Below are 13,928 nucleotides of genomic sequence, written 5' to 3'. Positions count from 1 at the left end.
GGCACATGGAGGGACTTTCAGGGGTGTTGGTGGTAGTTCACTGATGCTTGCTTTATAGTCCTTTGTGAAGTATCTGTATGTCTCCCATAGTTCTCAGATTTATATTACACGGTGTTGAAGAAGTGCTTAGAAAAACGTAGGGCCCGATGTAACACGCACTTGCACCTTGAATCCCACTTCGAGGAATTGATCTTAAGGATGCATTTATAATGTGAAATGACATGACAGAGATAGCCATATTAGAATTAAAAGATTGCAAATGATCTAAATGTCCATGAATAGATTGGTTCAAAGTAATATTGTCCATTTAATACCAAATAAAACATTAATCTGGGAGGAAGAAGAAGATGGTGCAAAAAGTCAGGAAACACTTTGTGTGCTGTAGGGTACAAAATCCAATATACCCTGCCCTAAAATAGAACCTTTCAGAAAACTCTTAGGGTTTTTGTTTTTTTAAAGACCGTTCTATGTAGACACTTGGGGAGTTGACTGTCTACTAAGCATGCATTTAAAAATTCCAGGAGAAAATAGCAAGAGGCTTCTGTGTCTTTGGCAGAGGTGGACGCTGTTGTATATTGTATCCTCACTGTAGGGGAGAATTTGCTTTAAAGTAGTCTCAGGGCATTTAGCGACTGGGGGCCTGAGGGAGCCGTGGATGATGTGGTCTCAGCCCAGGTGATCCCAGACCATGGGATTCAAGTGTCAGCTGAACAGGTTCACGGGGCTGCTCTCCTGTGTCGTGAAGGGAATGTGCTCGGGTGTCCAGCTGTGTGTGTGCTTGAGGATAATTCACATGCAGTTCTCGCCCCTCAGTAGGAGGAGGTGGGATGCTTGACCAAGATGGCCCCTGGGGAGGGGAGCACAGCCAGGACTGAGCAAGAGCCTCATTGAAAGTGGGGAAAGATTGGAAACCCCACTTGAGAGTCTTACTCTAGGTTGGTGGTATGAATGTAAGAGAAATGCCACTTTTTAAAATGAAAAAAAGATTCTACAGGATCTAACTTCTTATTTTACCTCTCAAAGTTTACTTGGAAGCTTTCGGTTGCGTTCCACCATATTATGTTGCCTCATCATTCCTGCAAAGCTCGATGATGCTTTCATAGTGGAGTCAAAGAAGTTAGAGCTCTGGAGAAATCAATTCACAGTTTGTTTTGTGGCCAGTGAGACGTGTGTTAACACAGTCTTAAGTCTTCCCGTAAGCTCAGAGCTTCTTGAGCTGGTGTCCACCTAAATAATGGCAGTTGACCTCAGTAATGTTGGGGAGGTCACACATAGGAAATGTCCCCAGTAGGACCCTGGCAGCCCAGCATGGTGGCTTCAGCTAGCTCCTGCCATCACAGAGAACTCAGGAATAAATGCCATGCTCTTGGATTTATCTGTGACCATAAATTTTTAGCATCTGGCCCTTAACTGTGAAAGAATATCCAGTTGCCTAAAAAGCAGCTGCTATCGTTTATTTCCCAGAGGATTTTCAGTAGAGTTTCTTTCAAAGATCTGTAATTTTATTCATGTTTTACATGCAAAAGACTCAAAGCTAGAGCGAGAACAGATAGTCGGTATGCCGCTCAGGGACATGACATTTCCTTGCAACAGGGGACCCAAACCAGATTGATGACGTTTATCGGGAATAAGTGGAAAAGTCTGCTGTTAAGGTCAGCTAATCATTTCCTCAAGTGCATGACGAGGAAGACCTGCTTGGCAGGGGTTCAAGGCAAAAAGTCTGGGTGAATGAGTGTAAGTATGAGCCAACAGGGTAACATGGAGAAGACCCGGCATCTTTCTCTAGCTCTCAACACTGGCTGCTCCTTCCAATTATCTGGAACCTTTAAAAAATCTTCATAACCAGCCAGAACCCCAGACCAGTTATATTGGAATCTCTGAGAGGTAGGACAGAAGCATCAGTGGTTCCTAAAGCTTCCCAGGTGATTGCAATGTGTAGCCAAGGTTGGCGACCCTTGTCCTGACTGTCCTAAGTACGAAAGACACCAGAGCATGACAAACGAAACCTTCAAGGCTCAGGGCTCCTTCAGAACACTGGGCCCAGCTCTGAGTTTCACATTTGAAATAGGTTAATAAGAGAATGCATTTCATTAAAAAAAAAAAAAAAAAAGGTGTTGGATATATGGGCATTTGTGCTAGGAGAGAGAAGATTTTAGAATATGTGTTGGCTCTCTTTCGGCTGGTCATGTGGGAAAGGGAGTGAGCTCTTCTTCACTGTACCAGAGCACAAAATTTAAACGGTACATTTCCAAAGAGGCACGTCGTGTCTAAATATAGAGAAGGCTTTCCTAACGCTAACACTTAGCCGTGAGAGACTGCCTTATGAGGTAGTGCGCTCCTCCACCTTGGGGTTTCTTGAGCAGAGGTTGACTGATTTTAGAAGGTATTTATCTGTTGGGCGAAACCCCCAATCTGGCAGTGCCTCGGGGTCACCTGGGGGTGGGGGTGAGGGGTTTGAAAAAATACAGATTGCCCGTCCCCATGCAGCCCCCCGAATCAGAAAGTTGGAGGGAGTCCCAGAAACGTGTATTTCTGACGTACTTCTTGAGATGACTGTGATGAATACCTTTTCTGGAGCAACTGATAGGGAGTCCCTCTTACAACCGTAGGATTCTCTGATTCTTTGATGTGTATTTTGGTTATAACTCTTGTGAATGCATGCATGCATGCTCGCACAGATGGGTGAGTGAGCGAGCGAGCCTAGTGTCTGAGTGTGAGGCTTTGCCCACCGGGGGCTTGCAGTCTCGGCAGGTGGGGGAGGCAGGCATGGAGAAGGAGGGCCAGGCCCTCTCATGGATGAGTGGTGGGCCATATCCCACGTGAGCCCCAGGGCATCACTGGCCAGTTCTGCTTCGAAGGACCTCTGGGCCACTGATGCCTGCACAGCAGAGGTGGCCCGGGACTGAGTATGTTTAAGGAGGAGAATGGAACACAGAGAGGTTTATTAAGAAAAGGAGTTCACACTGAGTTCCTGACCGACAGGCCACATAGATGTAGGTGTGTAGGTGTATGAATGCATGTGCGTATTCAGTCTGTGATACGGGCAACCCGGGCTGGCTGGTGCATACTGGGATGGCTGTGTCCCCACTGGGTCCACACTCATGGTACCGCCACCAGCTCACGTGTCTCTCCAGCTGCCTGGGGCCCTTGCAGAGCTTCATGCCTCATCTGTCACATGTGCAGTGCAGTCTCTACCTCGTAGGGCTGTCACACGGACTAAATGAGACCGTATTAGTGAAGGGCTTGGTGTTCTGCACCATCCACAGAAAGGGGGGTTGGGGAGCTGATCATTTTTTATATTAACTTTATTTTGAAATAATTTTAGATTTAGAGAAAAGTTGCCACGACAATAGAGTTTCTGCATGCCCTTCACGCCTGCCTTTCCCTTAATGCCAGCTTCTTCTGTCTGAACTAAGAAACTCACATGGCTAAGTTACCATCAACTGAACTCCAGACTTTGTTCAGTGACACTATTTTTTTAAAGACTTTATTTATTTCTTTAACAGAGAGAGAGCACACACAAGTAGAGGGAGGGGCACAGGGAGAGGGAGAAGCAGACTCCCCTCTGAGCAGGGAGCGTGATGTGGGGCTCGATCCCAGGACCCTGTGATCACGACCTGAGCCGAAGGCAGACGCTTAACAACTGAGCCACCCAGGCGCCCCCTGGGTGATACTATTTTAAATGACTGTTATTAATGGAAAAAAAATCTAAAGTTTACTGTGCACCTAAAATTCCCCCCAAATTTGGTACTTCGTTGACACAGCCACCAGGCTTTTCCTTTGCAGTTCTGTGTTAAGTTGTCCTATGCTTCCATCAGCAGTGGGAGGCCTTAGGGCAGAAAAATTACCAGGACATTTTCCTGCACGACGAGGCTGAATCCCTGCTCAGTAAACACACCTGTCCGTATCCAAATGCTGCGTTCTCCTGAGGAAACACCCCCAAGAGGAGGATGGACTGTTCTATCCTGGCCAAAGCCCAGGCTACCCTGTTTCTTCAGAAACAAGGAAACAGGTTTGGTGACCTGTAAAAACATGAAGAACGCTTTTCTTTTTGAAAGCCAGGATGTTCTACTCAGCTGTTCAAAGGCATTCAGAGAAAGCCACTTACAGCCTTTGGCTTTCAGAGCACAGTCCCAAATTCCAGCCCCGAAATGCCTGGCAGTCAGAGCACACACTGGTCAACTCGCTCCACAGAGATGGATGAAGACCTGCTCTGCACAAACTCAGCTCACAGGGAGCGGGGCCGGGGGGAGAGTCCTGCAGAGAGGCACTTGGGATAGGCTCTGGGCGCATGTGGTGCTCAAGAAGGATCAGCTGCATGTATTAGAAGAAACTTGCAGTAGATTTCCTTGGAAGGGGTGCAGAAGTCTAGCTAGAAAGTCTAGGAGGGGTGGAGAGACTGGAGGTCGAGATGTCATGGAGCAGACGAGTAGGGCTCATGGGACAAAGGTGAAGGGAACGGGGAGGCCCCAAGAGCTTTGATCCTGGCTACCTGGGAGGATGCTCATGAATTTAAGAAATTGTAAGAAGAAAGGAAGAAGCAAGTGTAATGGAAGGAAGATGAGTTTGGGGCACATCAGTTTTGAGGGGTCAGTATTGAAATCCTACAGGCAGTTGGAAACACAGGTCTCGGGCTTGGGAAAGAAATCAGGTGCAGGTGTGGATCTGGAAATTATCCACAGGAAGAATCCCATCCTGTAAGGAAGAATGGTGAGACAGAGGAGAGCCAGGAATAGAATCGTACCAAATACACCTTTTTGGCAGTGTTCCTTAAACGTGTAGCTTATGGCTGAGCGAGAGCCAGCAAAGGAAAATGAAGAAGCCACCAGAGATTTGGGAAAAAATGGGCAAGCAGGGGTGGAGGGTCCCAGAAGAGAGCACGTCTGGAGAGTGGCTGGGCGCGCAGAGCGGGTTGAGGTAAGGGGTAGGAGCAGGCTTGGACCCTAGGGAGTCGAGAGACGAGGAGGGTGTCCATCTAGAGCAGAAAGGAAGCTCCTCTGTCAGGGGTGGGACACTCCTGCAGACTGTGATTTTCACAGGAATTTCACACGTGGAGCGGTGTTGTCTGGCAAGGACACTCCAGTGGCAGAAATGGAGTGGGGGGACCACGTGAGGGTCAGAGAATGATTTATAGCAGCATCCCCCGCAGAGTGGAACACCTTCATAGTAGCTTCACAGTGAACAGTCATAAAACAAAAAGGAATAAAATACCATCCTACCAGCTCTTTGAAGCCGGGCATCATTAAAAGAAAACCCTTGGAATTCCTCAAAAAATTAAATACAGAATTACCACATGACCCAACAGGTCCACTCCCAGGTAGGTATTTGAAAGAATCGAGAGAAAGGACCCAGACACATCCTTCTACACCCACGCTCACAGCATCTTTACTCACAGTGGCCAAAAGCTTTGGAAGTGGCCCAATGCCCACTGACACGTGCATGGATAAACAGAATGTGGTCCATCGTACGATGGAATATCATCCTTAAAAAGGAAGGACGTTCTGACACCAGCTCCAACACCAGCGAACCGTAAAGACCGGCTCAGTGAACCAAGAGCCAGGACAGATACTCTGTGATTCCGCTTAGGGCATACCTGGAGGAATCGGATTTAGAGAGACAGAAGATAAGACAGTTCCCGAGGTCCGGGGTTAGGGCAACAGGGAGCCAGCGGTTAGCCGTAGAGCTGGAGTTCCCGTGGAGTGAGATGAAATGTGGGATGGACGGCGCTTGCGCGGGGCGGTTGGGGGGGATGCCCTTCGTGCCACCGAGCTGGTGGTACACTTGGAAAATGGTGAAGGCGGGAAACTGAGAAAAAGAAAAAGAGAAAAAAGAAAATCCGAAGTCGTCCAGTGCAGGATAGGACTAGAGGCGTTGAAACGGCAAATGCACACGAGGGACAGGGACCGCGCCTGTGTCATCACTCTGGGCTGCCCTGGCGCATCCCTGAATTAGCCCGCTTGAACCTCGGGCAGCGAGGGGCAGGTGAGGCAGACGAGGCGGGCGTGGGTGCCGCTTGGATTGCCTTCCATCTGGCCCCCCACCCCGACTCCCACCCCGAGCATCCGCAGCCGGCTGCGGTGGGTTAAGCAGAAACGGGGAGGTCCCTTTAAAGCTGAAATCGGACTTGAACCGAACGCTGAGCGCCTCCAGATTGATTGAGAATGCAGCAGAGGGTGGGGTGCAGTCCGCCTTTCCAGCTGCCTTTCCACCACCTTCCTCATTCCTGGAGGCTCTTCCATCTCCCATTATTGTTTCCCTGTATTGCCCCCGCTGCTCTGTGAGGTCAGGGGGGCTTGATCCTCAACCCCTGGGAAGCAAGAACAGACTTCTTCTTAGCTTTCGTAAGTGTCCCAGAAGGGATGAGGTGGGCGATCGTGCCAGCCAGCCAGACGCCATGCTTTTGTCCCGAGGTGGAGAGCTGCCGTGTTAAAGCCCACTGCTTCCCCGGCCTGTGTGTGAATTTGGGACCGTGTTGGGAAATGCTAGAAAGGAGCCCAGAGGTTGGACAGCCTGTGTTCCTGAGCTCACTGCACACCTGAGTTCCCTATAAGCAGGCGGGCAGGGGACACCGTCCTTTACAGGCTCCTGGGGGCTCCCTGCCTTCCTCCACTCCTCAGAAAGGTAGCTCTCCCTGGAGCCAGAGAACTTTCTCCCAGTATCCTCTCCTCTGGTGGTGGATGCAGGTGTTCGAACCGGGCCTGAGCACGCGCCATGTTCCGTCTGTATGTGCACACATACACAACCCCTCCCATCTACCTCCTCCCCCCTGTGAGAGTCGGCCCCTCCACCCCTCATCCCTGCGCCACTAAGAACAACTGGTCAGACCCTCAGCACCATACTGTTGAGAGGCTGCCAGGGGCTCCTGGTCGCTGCCCACAGAAAGCGCAGGCTGGTTTCGGCCGTGCAATTTATAGGATGCCAAGCTTTGGTGTCCACCCCCCTCCCGGCAGAGTAGACCTCTGTAGGCTGTGCCCCACATGGTCATAAGGAAAGGATCCAATTTCTAGATTGTTTCCCAACATCAAAATACTTGTAAAGGTTGACTGCAGATGAGCCTGTAATTATTTCATGGAATAATAATTACCGTCCCACAAACTTGTTCATGATGGCCTAATCCTTTCCAGACGTGGTCCCGTGTGGAGGTCTCTGTCTTACCCTGGGACGTTTACTAGGGACAATGAAAACCATTTTCCTTCTTTTAGAGTAAAATTAGCTGCAGTGCCTTTTCTTGTGGAACATTCTCATGTGATGTATCCCTGTGCCTCGCGGGCTTTCAGTGCTCCTAGGGTTCCAGCAGGGATGAATCTGGTTGTGAGCACGAAGTCCGGGTTACAACCCTGTGTGTCAGGAATCTTGAGACAGGCTTTATTCCAGCAAAATCAGTTAGCTGCATTGATTTCTCTACCTGTGAAACAGCCCAGTTCAGAAGCCTGGATCCTCACCGTCCTCCATCTCCGAGTTTCCAGGACTGTTACTAGCCTTCTTATATCTGACCACTGTCCACCTGGCATCTCAGTTCCTTACACACGTGCCTTGGCACACGGACAATCATTCCTGTGCCACGTAGTCTAGACTGGAACTCGGGAATGATGATGGCCTGGTCGAGTGAATGACTGCTTGCCTGTTTACTGCTTCACAGCTTGGTAAGGCTCATTTTTATTGTGGGTTTTTTTTTTAAGATTTTATTTATTTGAGTGAGAGAGAGAGAGAGACAGATTGAGAGAATGAGTGGGAGGAGGGGCAGAGGGAGAAGCAGACTCCCTGCAGAGCCGGGAGCCTGATGTGGGACTCGATCCCAGGGCCCTGGGATCATGACCTGAGCCAAAGGCAGACGCTTAACCCTGAGCCACCCAGACACCCTTTATTGCGGTTTCAAGTCCTTTTGTGCCTCCTCTTCCTCAAAGACTTGAAACGGTTTAAAGTGGAAGACAATGTGGGAAAAGGATAAATTGTCCAATATGGCAGCTACTACCCACTTATAGCATTCTAAATTTAAAATCTACATTAAATTAAAAACTCATTTTCTCAGTAACACTGGCCACATTTCAAGGGTTCATTAGCCACATGTGGCTACTGTATTGCATAGAAGATACAAAACACATTTTAGGGGCAGCTGGGTGGCTCAGTTGGTTGAACATCTGACTCTTGGTTTTGGTTCAGGTAATGATCTCAGGATGGTGGGCCCCAGCCCCATGCTTAGCACAGTCTGCTTGAGAGATTCTCTCTCTCCCCCCCCCCCCACGCCTCCTCCTACTTGTGCTCTCTCTCTCAAGTAAAATCTTTAAAACATATTTTAGGGGTACCTGGGTGGCTCAGTCGGTTAAGTATCTTATTCTTGATTTTGGCTCAGGTCATGATCTCAGATTCATGGGCTCAAACCCCATGTCGGGCTCCATGCTCAGCGTGGTCTGTTTGAGATTCTCTCCCTCTCCTCTGACCCTCCCGCTGCTCTCACACACGGACACATGCGCTCTCTCTCTCTCTCTAAATCTTTTTTAAAAAATTTCATCACAGAAAAAGATCTGTTGGACAATATTGGGCTGAAAAATGAGTAAGAAATAAGTACTTGTTACTACAACAAACACAGGGTCTGGGACACAAGAATTGCTCAAAATACCTGCAGAATGAATGCATGAAAATGTCTTCGTTTTGTCCAGGGTAAGGGTTGATCTTTCATAAAGCAGAGGGGGGCCTGGCAAGTGAGGAAGGACAGTGCTTTTATAAACGCTTATTCACATGCAAAGTTCGTGGCATTACTATTAATAATAAACTACCATTAATGAGCATGTACAAGTGCAAACTGATAAAAATTTAAATGACCACCCAGCTTTTCCCATTTGATCTTCAAAAAACAGGCTGGCAAACTATGACCCATGGCCAGATCTGTTCTGCCACCTGTTGTTGTTAATAAAGTTTTATTGGAACACAGCTATGCCCATTCTTTTACCCATTGCCTATGGCCGCTTCTCCCAGTTAAATACTAGTGACACAGACTGGGCCACAAAGCATAAGGTATTTACTGTCTGGCCCTTTACCAAAAAATCTTGTCCTTGTTGAAAAACACCCAGGTGTAGGTGTTACTCCCATTGTATGATCGGGAAAATGAGGCTCAGAGAGGTGAGAGCCCTCGCACACAGCCCGTAAGTGACAGAGGCACAACGTGAACTTGGGTCTGATCCAACCCTCAGCCTGTGCCTTTGCAGCTGTGGTGTTGAAGCACAAGGCTTTACACCTGGAAAGGGGCTGGGAGTGCATCTGTCGTGGATTCCTCGTTCTTCACACGGGAAAGGAGTGTGTGGTGTGCCCTGGGCCACACAGCAGGAACCCGGCAGAGCCCCATCCAGCACGTGTGTCCCCAACTCTTGCATCCTTTCTTCTGCTCCTGGCTTCGGGAGGTCAGCTCTGCTCCCTGAGAGGCCCTTCTGCTCTATACCCCTTTCCCCCTTGTGATGTGTGTCCTCTCAAAAGTGGCAGAAGGTATGTGGCATCTGGTCAACACTGGCCCCGTGGTGGCTTTGTCTGCAGAAGTATCAACTTTAGGTCTCGAATCTGTCTACCGAGATACTTGCTGATGGTGAAATGGTCACTACGGGGGCGCCTGGGGGGCTCAGGCGTTAAGCGTCTGCCTTCGGCTCAGGTCATGGTCCCAGGGTCCTGGGATCGAGCCCCGCATCGGGCTCCCTGCTCAGCGGGAAGCCTGCTTCTCCCTCTCCCGCTCCCCCTGCTTGTGTTCCATTTCTCGCTGTCTCTCTCTCTCTGTCAAATAAAAATTAAAAATAAATCTTTAAAAAAATAATGGCCACTATGGGGACGGTGATATCAGAGGTGACCCTGCAGAAGTTAGCCTTGCCACGTGTCCTCGGAGCCTCTCTGGCCGCTTCCAAGCCCTTACCCACCTTGTTTCAGCCGCACGACGGGAAGAGGGAGGTTGGGATGAGGGGACTGAGCCTCAGTCTGCAGGACGAATAGCCTGGCCAGGTTGCAGAATTAATGCTGCCCTTGAACCCAGGCAGCGTGGCTTTCGAGTCCTGCCCTCCCCATCTTGCTTCACTGTCTCTCGACCTTCCCGTTTGACTTGCTGACATGGCCCTCTGCGCTCTCTCTCTGGAATTTCTCCAGGGCCTTAGATTCAAACCACACGTGTTGACCTTTTGCTGAGGGAACAAGAGGAGGAAGAGAAGTAGACCTCCCTCCACGCACTAACTTTTCTCAAAGCACGCGGCTGTTGGGCATTCTTCTCTTCAGCAGGTTTAAACTATTAACTACTGGCTTTCCTCTTTGGGTCTTAGGGGAGCTTTTGTATTTGCTTGCTCACTTTTTAACACATATGTGATGTGCTAGGAACTTCTGAGGACCCATATTTTGTGTCTGTTTTCTTGGCTCCCCGTGGTGTCTGGGAATTCCTGAGCAGTGGTATTTTTTTTTGCCTTTGGCTGAATCAGGCACGAGGTGGGTGCACAGCTGTGGGACCCAAGAGCAGAGGGCATTGTTTGGTGGTAGCTGCTTGGCTCTGGCTTAGGTCAGTGGAGATGTTAAGACCATTACAGTCTGAGACAAGGCTCTTTCTGTGTGTTACTCTTAAGGGGCACTTTTATTTTATCCCTTCGATTGAAAAAAAATATATAGAGAAGCTGCTTGCTGGTTTTGTTGGTGAGAGTTGAAGAAATGAGGCCCAGAGAGGTGAGTTACTTGGCAGATGTCACATAGCTAGTTAAGGGCACAAGTGGTTTTTGAAACCAGCTGGTCAGACTGTCACTATGCCTTTAGCACCAAAAGCCCGAGGCCTAACATGTAGAGAAAAAGAACTCCAAAGAAGCAGGTTGACTGCTGTTCACTTGTAACATGAGAACAGCTTCTGGCCAAGGAAACCCCAGCCCTACCCATGATCTTAAACAGCCGGTGCCTGCTACCTGCTCAGGCCATTCCTGGCCACACGCACGCAGGCACACACACGTGTGGATGGGGCAAGGATGTGACGCACCTTTTCCGTCCCAGTGACACACACAACTGGGGCTTTGGTGGCAGAGGCCATCTGACCCCAGAGCCTTGAGCTGTGTGCATGTGAATCCCTCTGTCAGCAGACTTGGCCAGGATCAGCTTTCGTGGATTCAACAAATATTTACTGCATCCCTACCATAGATCAGTCACTCTTCTCGGTGCTCAGTGAACAAAACGTGCCGCAATCCCCAGTCTTCATTCTGGTTTCATCCTGCGTTCTGCTCTGTGTCGAGGAGGCAGCCAGACCAGCAAGCAGCCTGATAAGATCTGAAAGGGGGAAAGAGGCATCTGGGGGGACCTGAAGAGCTCCTGTTCTGTTTTCTACTCAGGCCAAGCCACGAGATCAATAGGCAGCTGACCCTTTTCTCAGAACAGAAATCACTGTCCATATTCTAGAGCTGTTAAATATCATGATAGCTTTAAGACTGGCAATGTTTGTACAGTAAAGCATCTTGCATTTCTGCAACATCTTTCCAAACATTTTCCTTTAAATTGTCTCATTGGACCATCAAAACAATCCTGGTGGAATAGGCCTGTCTTCCCCTCCCTATGGAACACCAGGCTCTGCAAGTTGGTCGGGATAAAGCTAGGGAGGACCACACCCCACTTCTTGCTTTCCCTGGAGTCCATGATGGAAATATGCTGTGTCCGCATTGCTCAGTAACAGCCCCTAGCCACGTGTGGCAATGGAGCATTTAAAATAGGGCTAGTGTGGCTGATTCCATGGTAAGCAGAGGTAAGATTTAAACAGCCACGTGTGGATACCATCCTGGACAGCACAGTTAGTTCTCGAGGCCTTAAAGGAGAAGGAGCTCAGGAGTAGATGATGGAAGAATGCCATCTTCTGTTCCCAACATGACTGAATATCCCAGCACATTAGGTCCTTTGCATCCACTTTCCTGGAATTGACAATCTCTGAGGTTAGCTGTCAAAAATCAAGACTCAGCGTGCTTCTCTGAGCCCTGCACTCCCCGCTTTGCCCACATTGGGCTACTTCTTGTGTGTAAGAGCTTTTATTCGAAGATTTTTCATTGGTTTAAAGAATAAGATGATGCAAAAAGGGTTTAAAAGCATTGCTCTCAAAGTAAACAGCAGTGAAACTCATTGGGGACAAGGCAATGTGGTCTACCTAGAAAACCGCTTGGAAGCATAAACAGCGGAAGAAAAATGAGAAAAATTAGTATAAACAATAGAAAAAAAGTTGTGTATGGGGTTTACCGGTACACTGTGCGGGGGGATCGCTTGTACACTTATTTATATAAATTTTATTTGAAGTTTAAATTTTTACATTTGTTTCAAAGCCAAGAAAGACATGACAAGGACACTGTGATTTCATTATATTCTGTCCCAGCTGGCTTTCCACTGTCCACCTGGGGTTCCAGGGACAGTGGTGATTGTCTCCTTTTAGCACACGAGTAAAATGACACGTTCTCGGTCATATGTGGGAGCTAGTTTTCCTTGGATTATCTGCCTTGTTCCTGGCTATAGAGCCCACTGTGCTTTGAGAGCAAGCTGCTTTCCTAGGAAAATGAAAACAATTTTTCCAATTGCCTGAACCGCAGATGGGTTTCTGCTGGAAGACACTTGAGAGAGAGCCCTCCCCAGGTTGCTGATGAGTCTAAAATGCCTTTTCTGTCCTCTTGCATTTTCACATGTGGCTCATTAACAGAACTGAACCCAGGGAACCACGTCAGGTCTCCTCTGGGTGCTGTCAAGCCTGTCTGTGAGTGGGGTTGTAACTTTTGCTCCTCTTGTTAAGTGGGACCTGGCGTTAAACCTCAGAAGGAAAGTCAGGGCTTTGAGTATCCCAGTATTAGAACTGATGGGCATGACACCTGCCAGAGCACAGGGTGTCTGCCTTCTGATGGCACTGGCCCAGAGGCTGGATCCCTTACCTGTAGCCACCAAAGGGAAACCCAAGGGCCCCAAGCCCAGTGAGGACACCTCTTGCACAAACGTCTTTCCCACAACTGGGGATGCGAATTAAAATTCAAATTCTTTTTATTTTCCTCTTCAGGGATCTCAAGGGATATTAAAATCCATCAAAGAATATTGAAATCTACATAGATTACATGTGGCTAATATATTTATAGATGTTATATGTATTATGTAGGTTACATATAACCAAGTATTAGATATAGAATGTAAATATAATCTGTTACTCTGGCTAAATTGTTTAATTTTGAACCCAGCCACCCTCCCTCACCCACACATTAATGGAAGATGTATCTTTATTCATTTACTTATTTATATGCTATCCTTCTACTTATATATAGATAGACAAATACATGTGATTACAGACTTTTTTCATTTTAAAATCATAGAACCCACAGGGACTAGTAAGAGCCAAGGATATGATGTTCAATTTGCAAATGTGGCCTAAAAATGGCTCACAAGGTTCAGTCCATCTCCCGGGGTGAGGGAGCGTCCAGACCCAGAGCCCGGTGGCAGGGCCACACTCCAGCTCTGAGCTGCGTGAGCTTTGTGCTTCAGTCTGAGATGATGCTTCATTTGTTGTGAGAAGGGGAGGGCTGGGTGTTTCATGAACACGCTTGGATTAATACTAGGCTACTTGAAAAGCCCAGTGGGGTCGGTCACTACCTGCATTTGTGGTAAAGAATCTCCTGCGACACTTGACCAAAGCCAGGCCTGATGTCCCGCTCCCCAGAAAACACTGCCAGTGGGGGATTGTATCACCGATGAGGTTGTGGATGTGCTGTACGTGGCTTTAGGGCTCCGTGTAGATTTTAGGTTGACCCTGGGATTGGGGGTGTGAAGGGGGGAGCAGAGTGGTATTTTCTCCCGTCGGCCTTGCCCACCTGCTCCTGCCACCAGCGTTGTGTATTTCCTGGGGGCCAGAGTCAAAGCCCTCAGGTGCGGGGGCTCCCTCTGCCCCTCATAGTCAGCCTCACTGTTGCCCTCCCCCCCCC

At 48.6% G+C, this 13,928-nt stretch overlaps 1 protein-coding gene across 3 annotated transcripts in view; it reads left to right on the top strand.

Moving 5' to 3' along the window:
* FARP1 (FERM, ARH/RhoGEF and pleckstrin domain protein 1) overlaps positions 1-13,928 on the top strand; it is a 271,435-nt gene that overhangs the window by 231,556 nt on the left and 25,951 nt on the right. The window lies entirely within an intron of this gene.

The sequence above is a fragment of the Phoca vitulina genome, unplaced genomic scaffold (genome assembly GCF_004348235.1).
Source record: "Phoca vitulina isolate PV1807 unplaced genomic scaffold, GSC_HSeal_1.0 scaffold5, whole genome shotgun sequence".
NCBI lineage: Eukaryota > Metazoa > Chordata > Mammalia > Carnivora > Phocidae > Phoca > Phoca vitulina.
The sequence above is the reverse complement of the archived record's forward strand: the minus strand, read 5'-3'. Positions and strand labels throughout refer to the sequence as shown.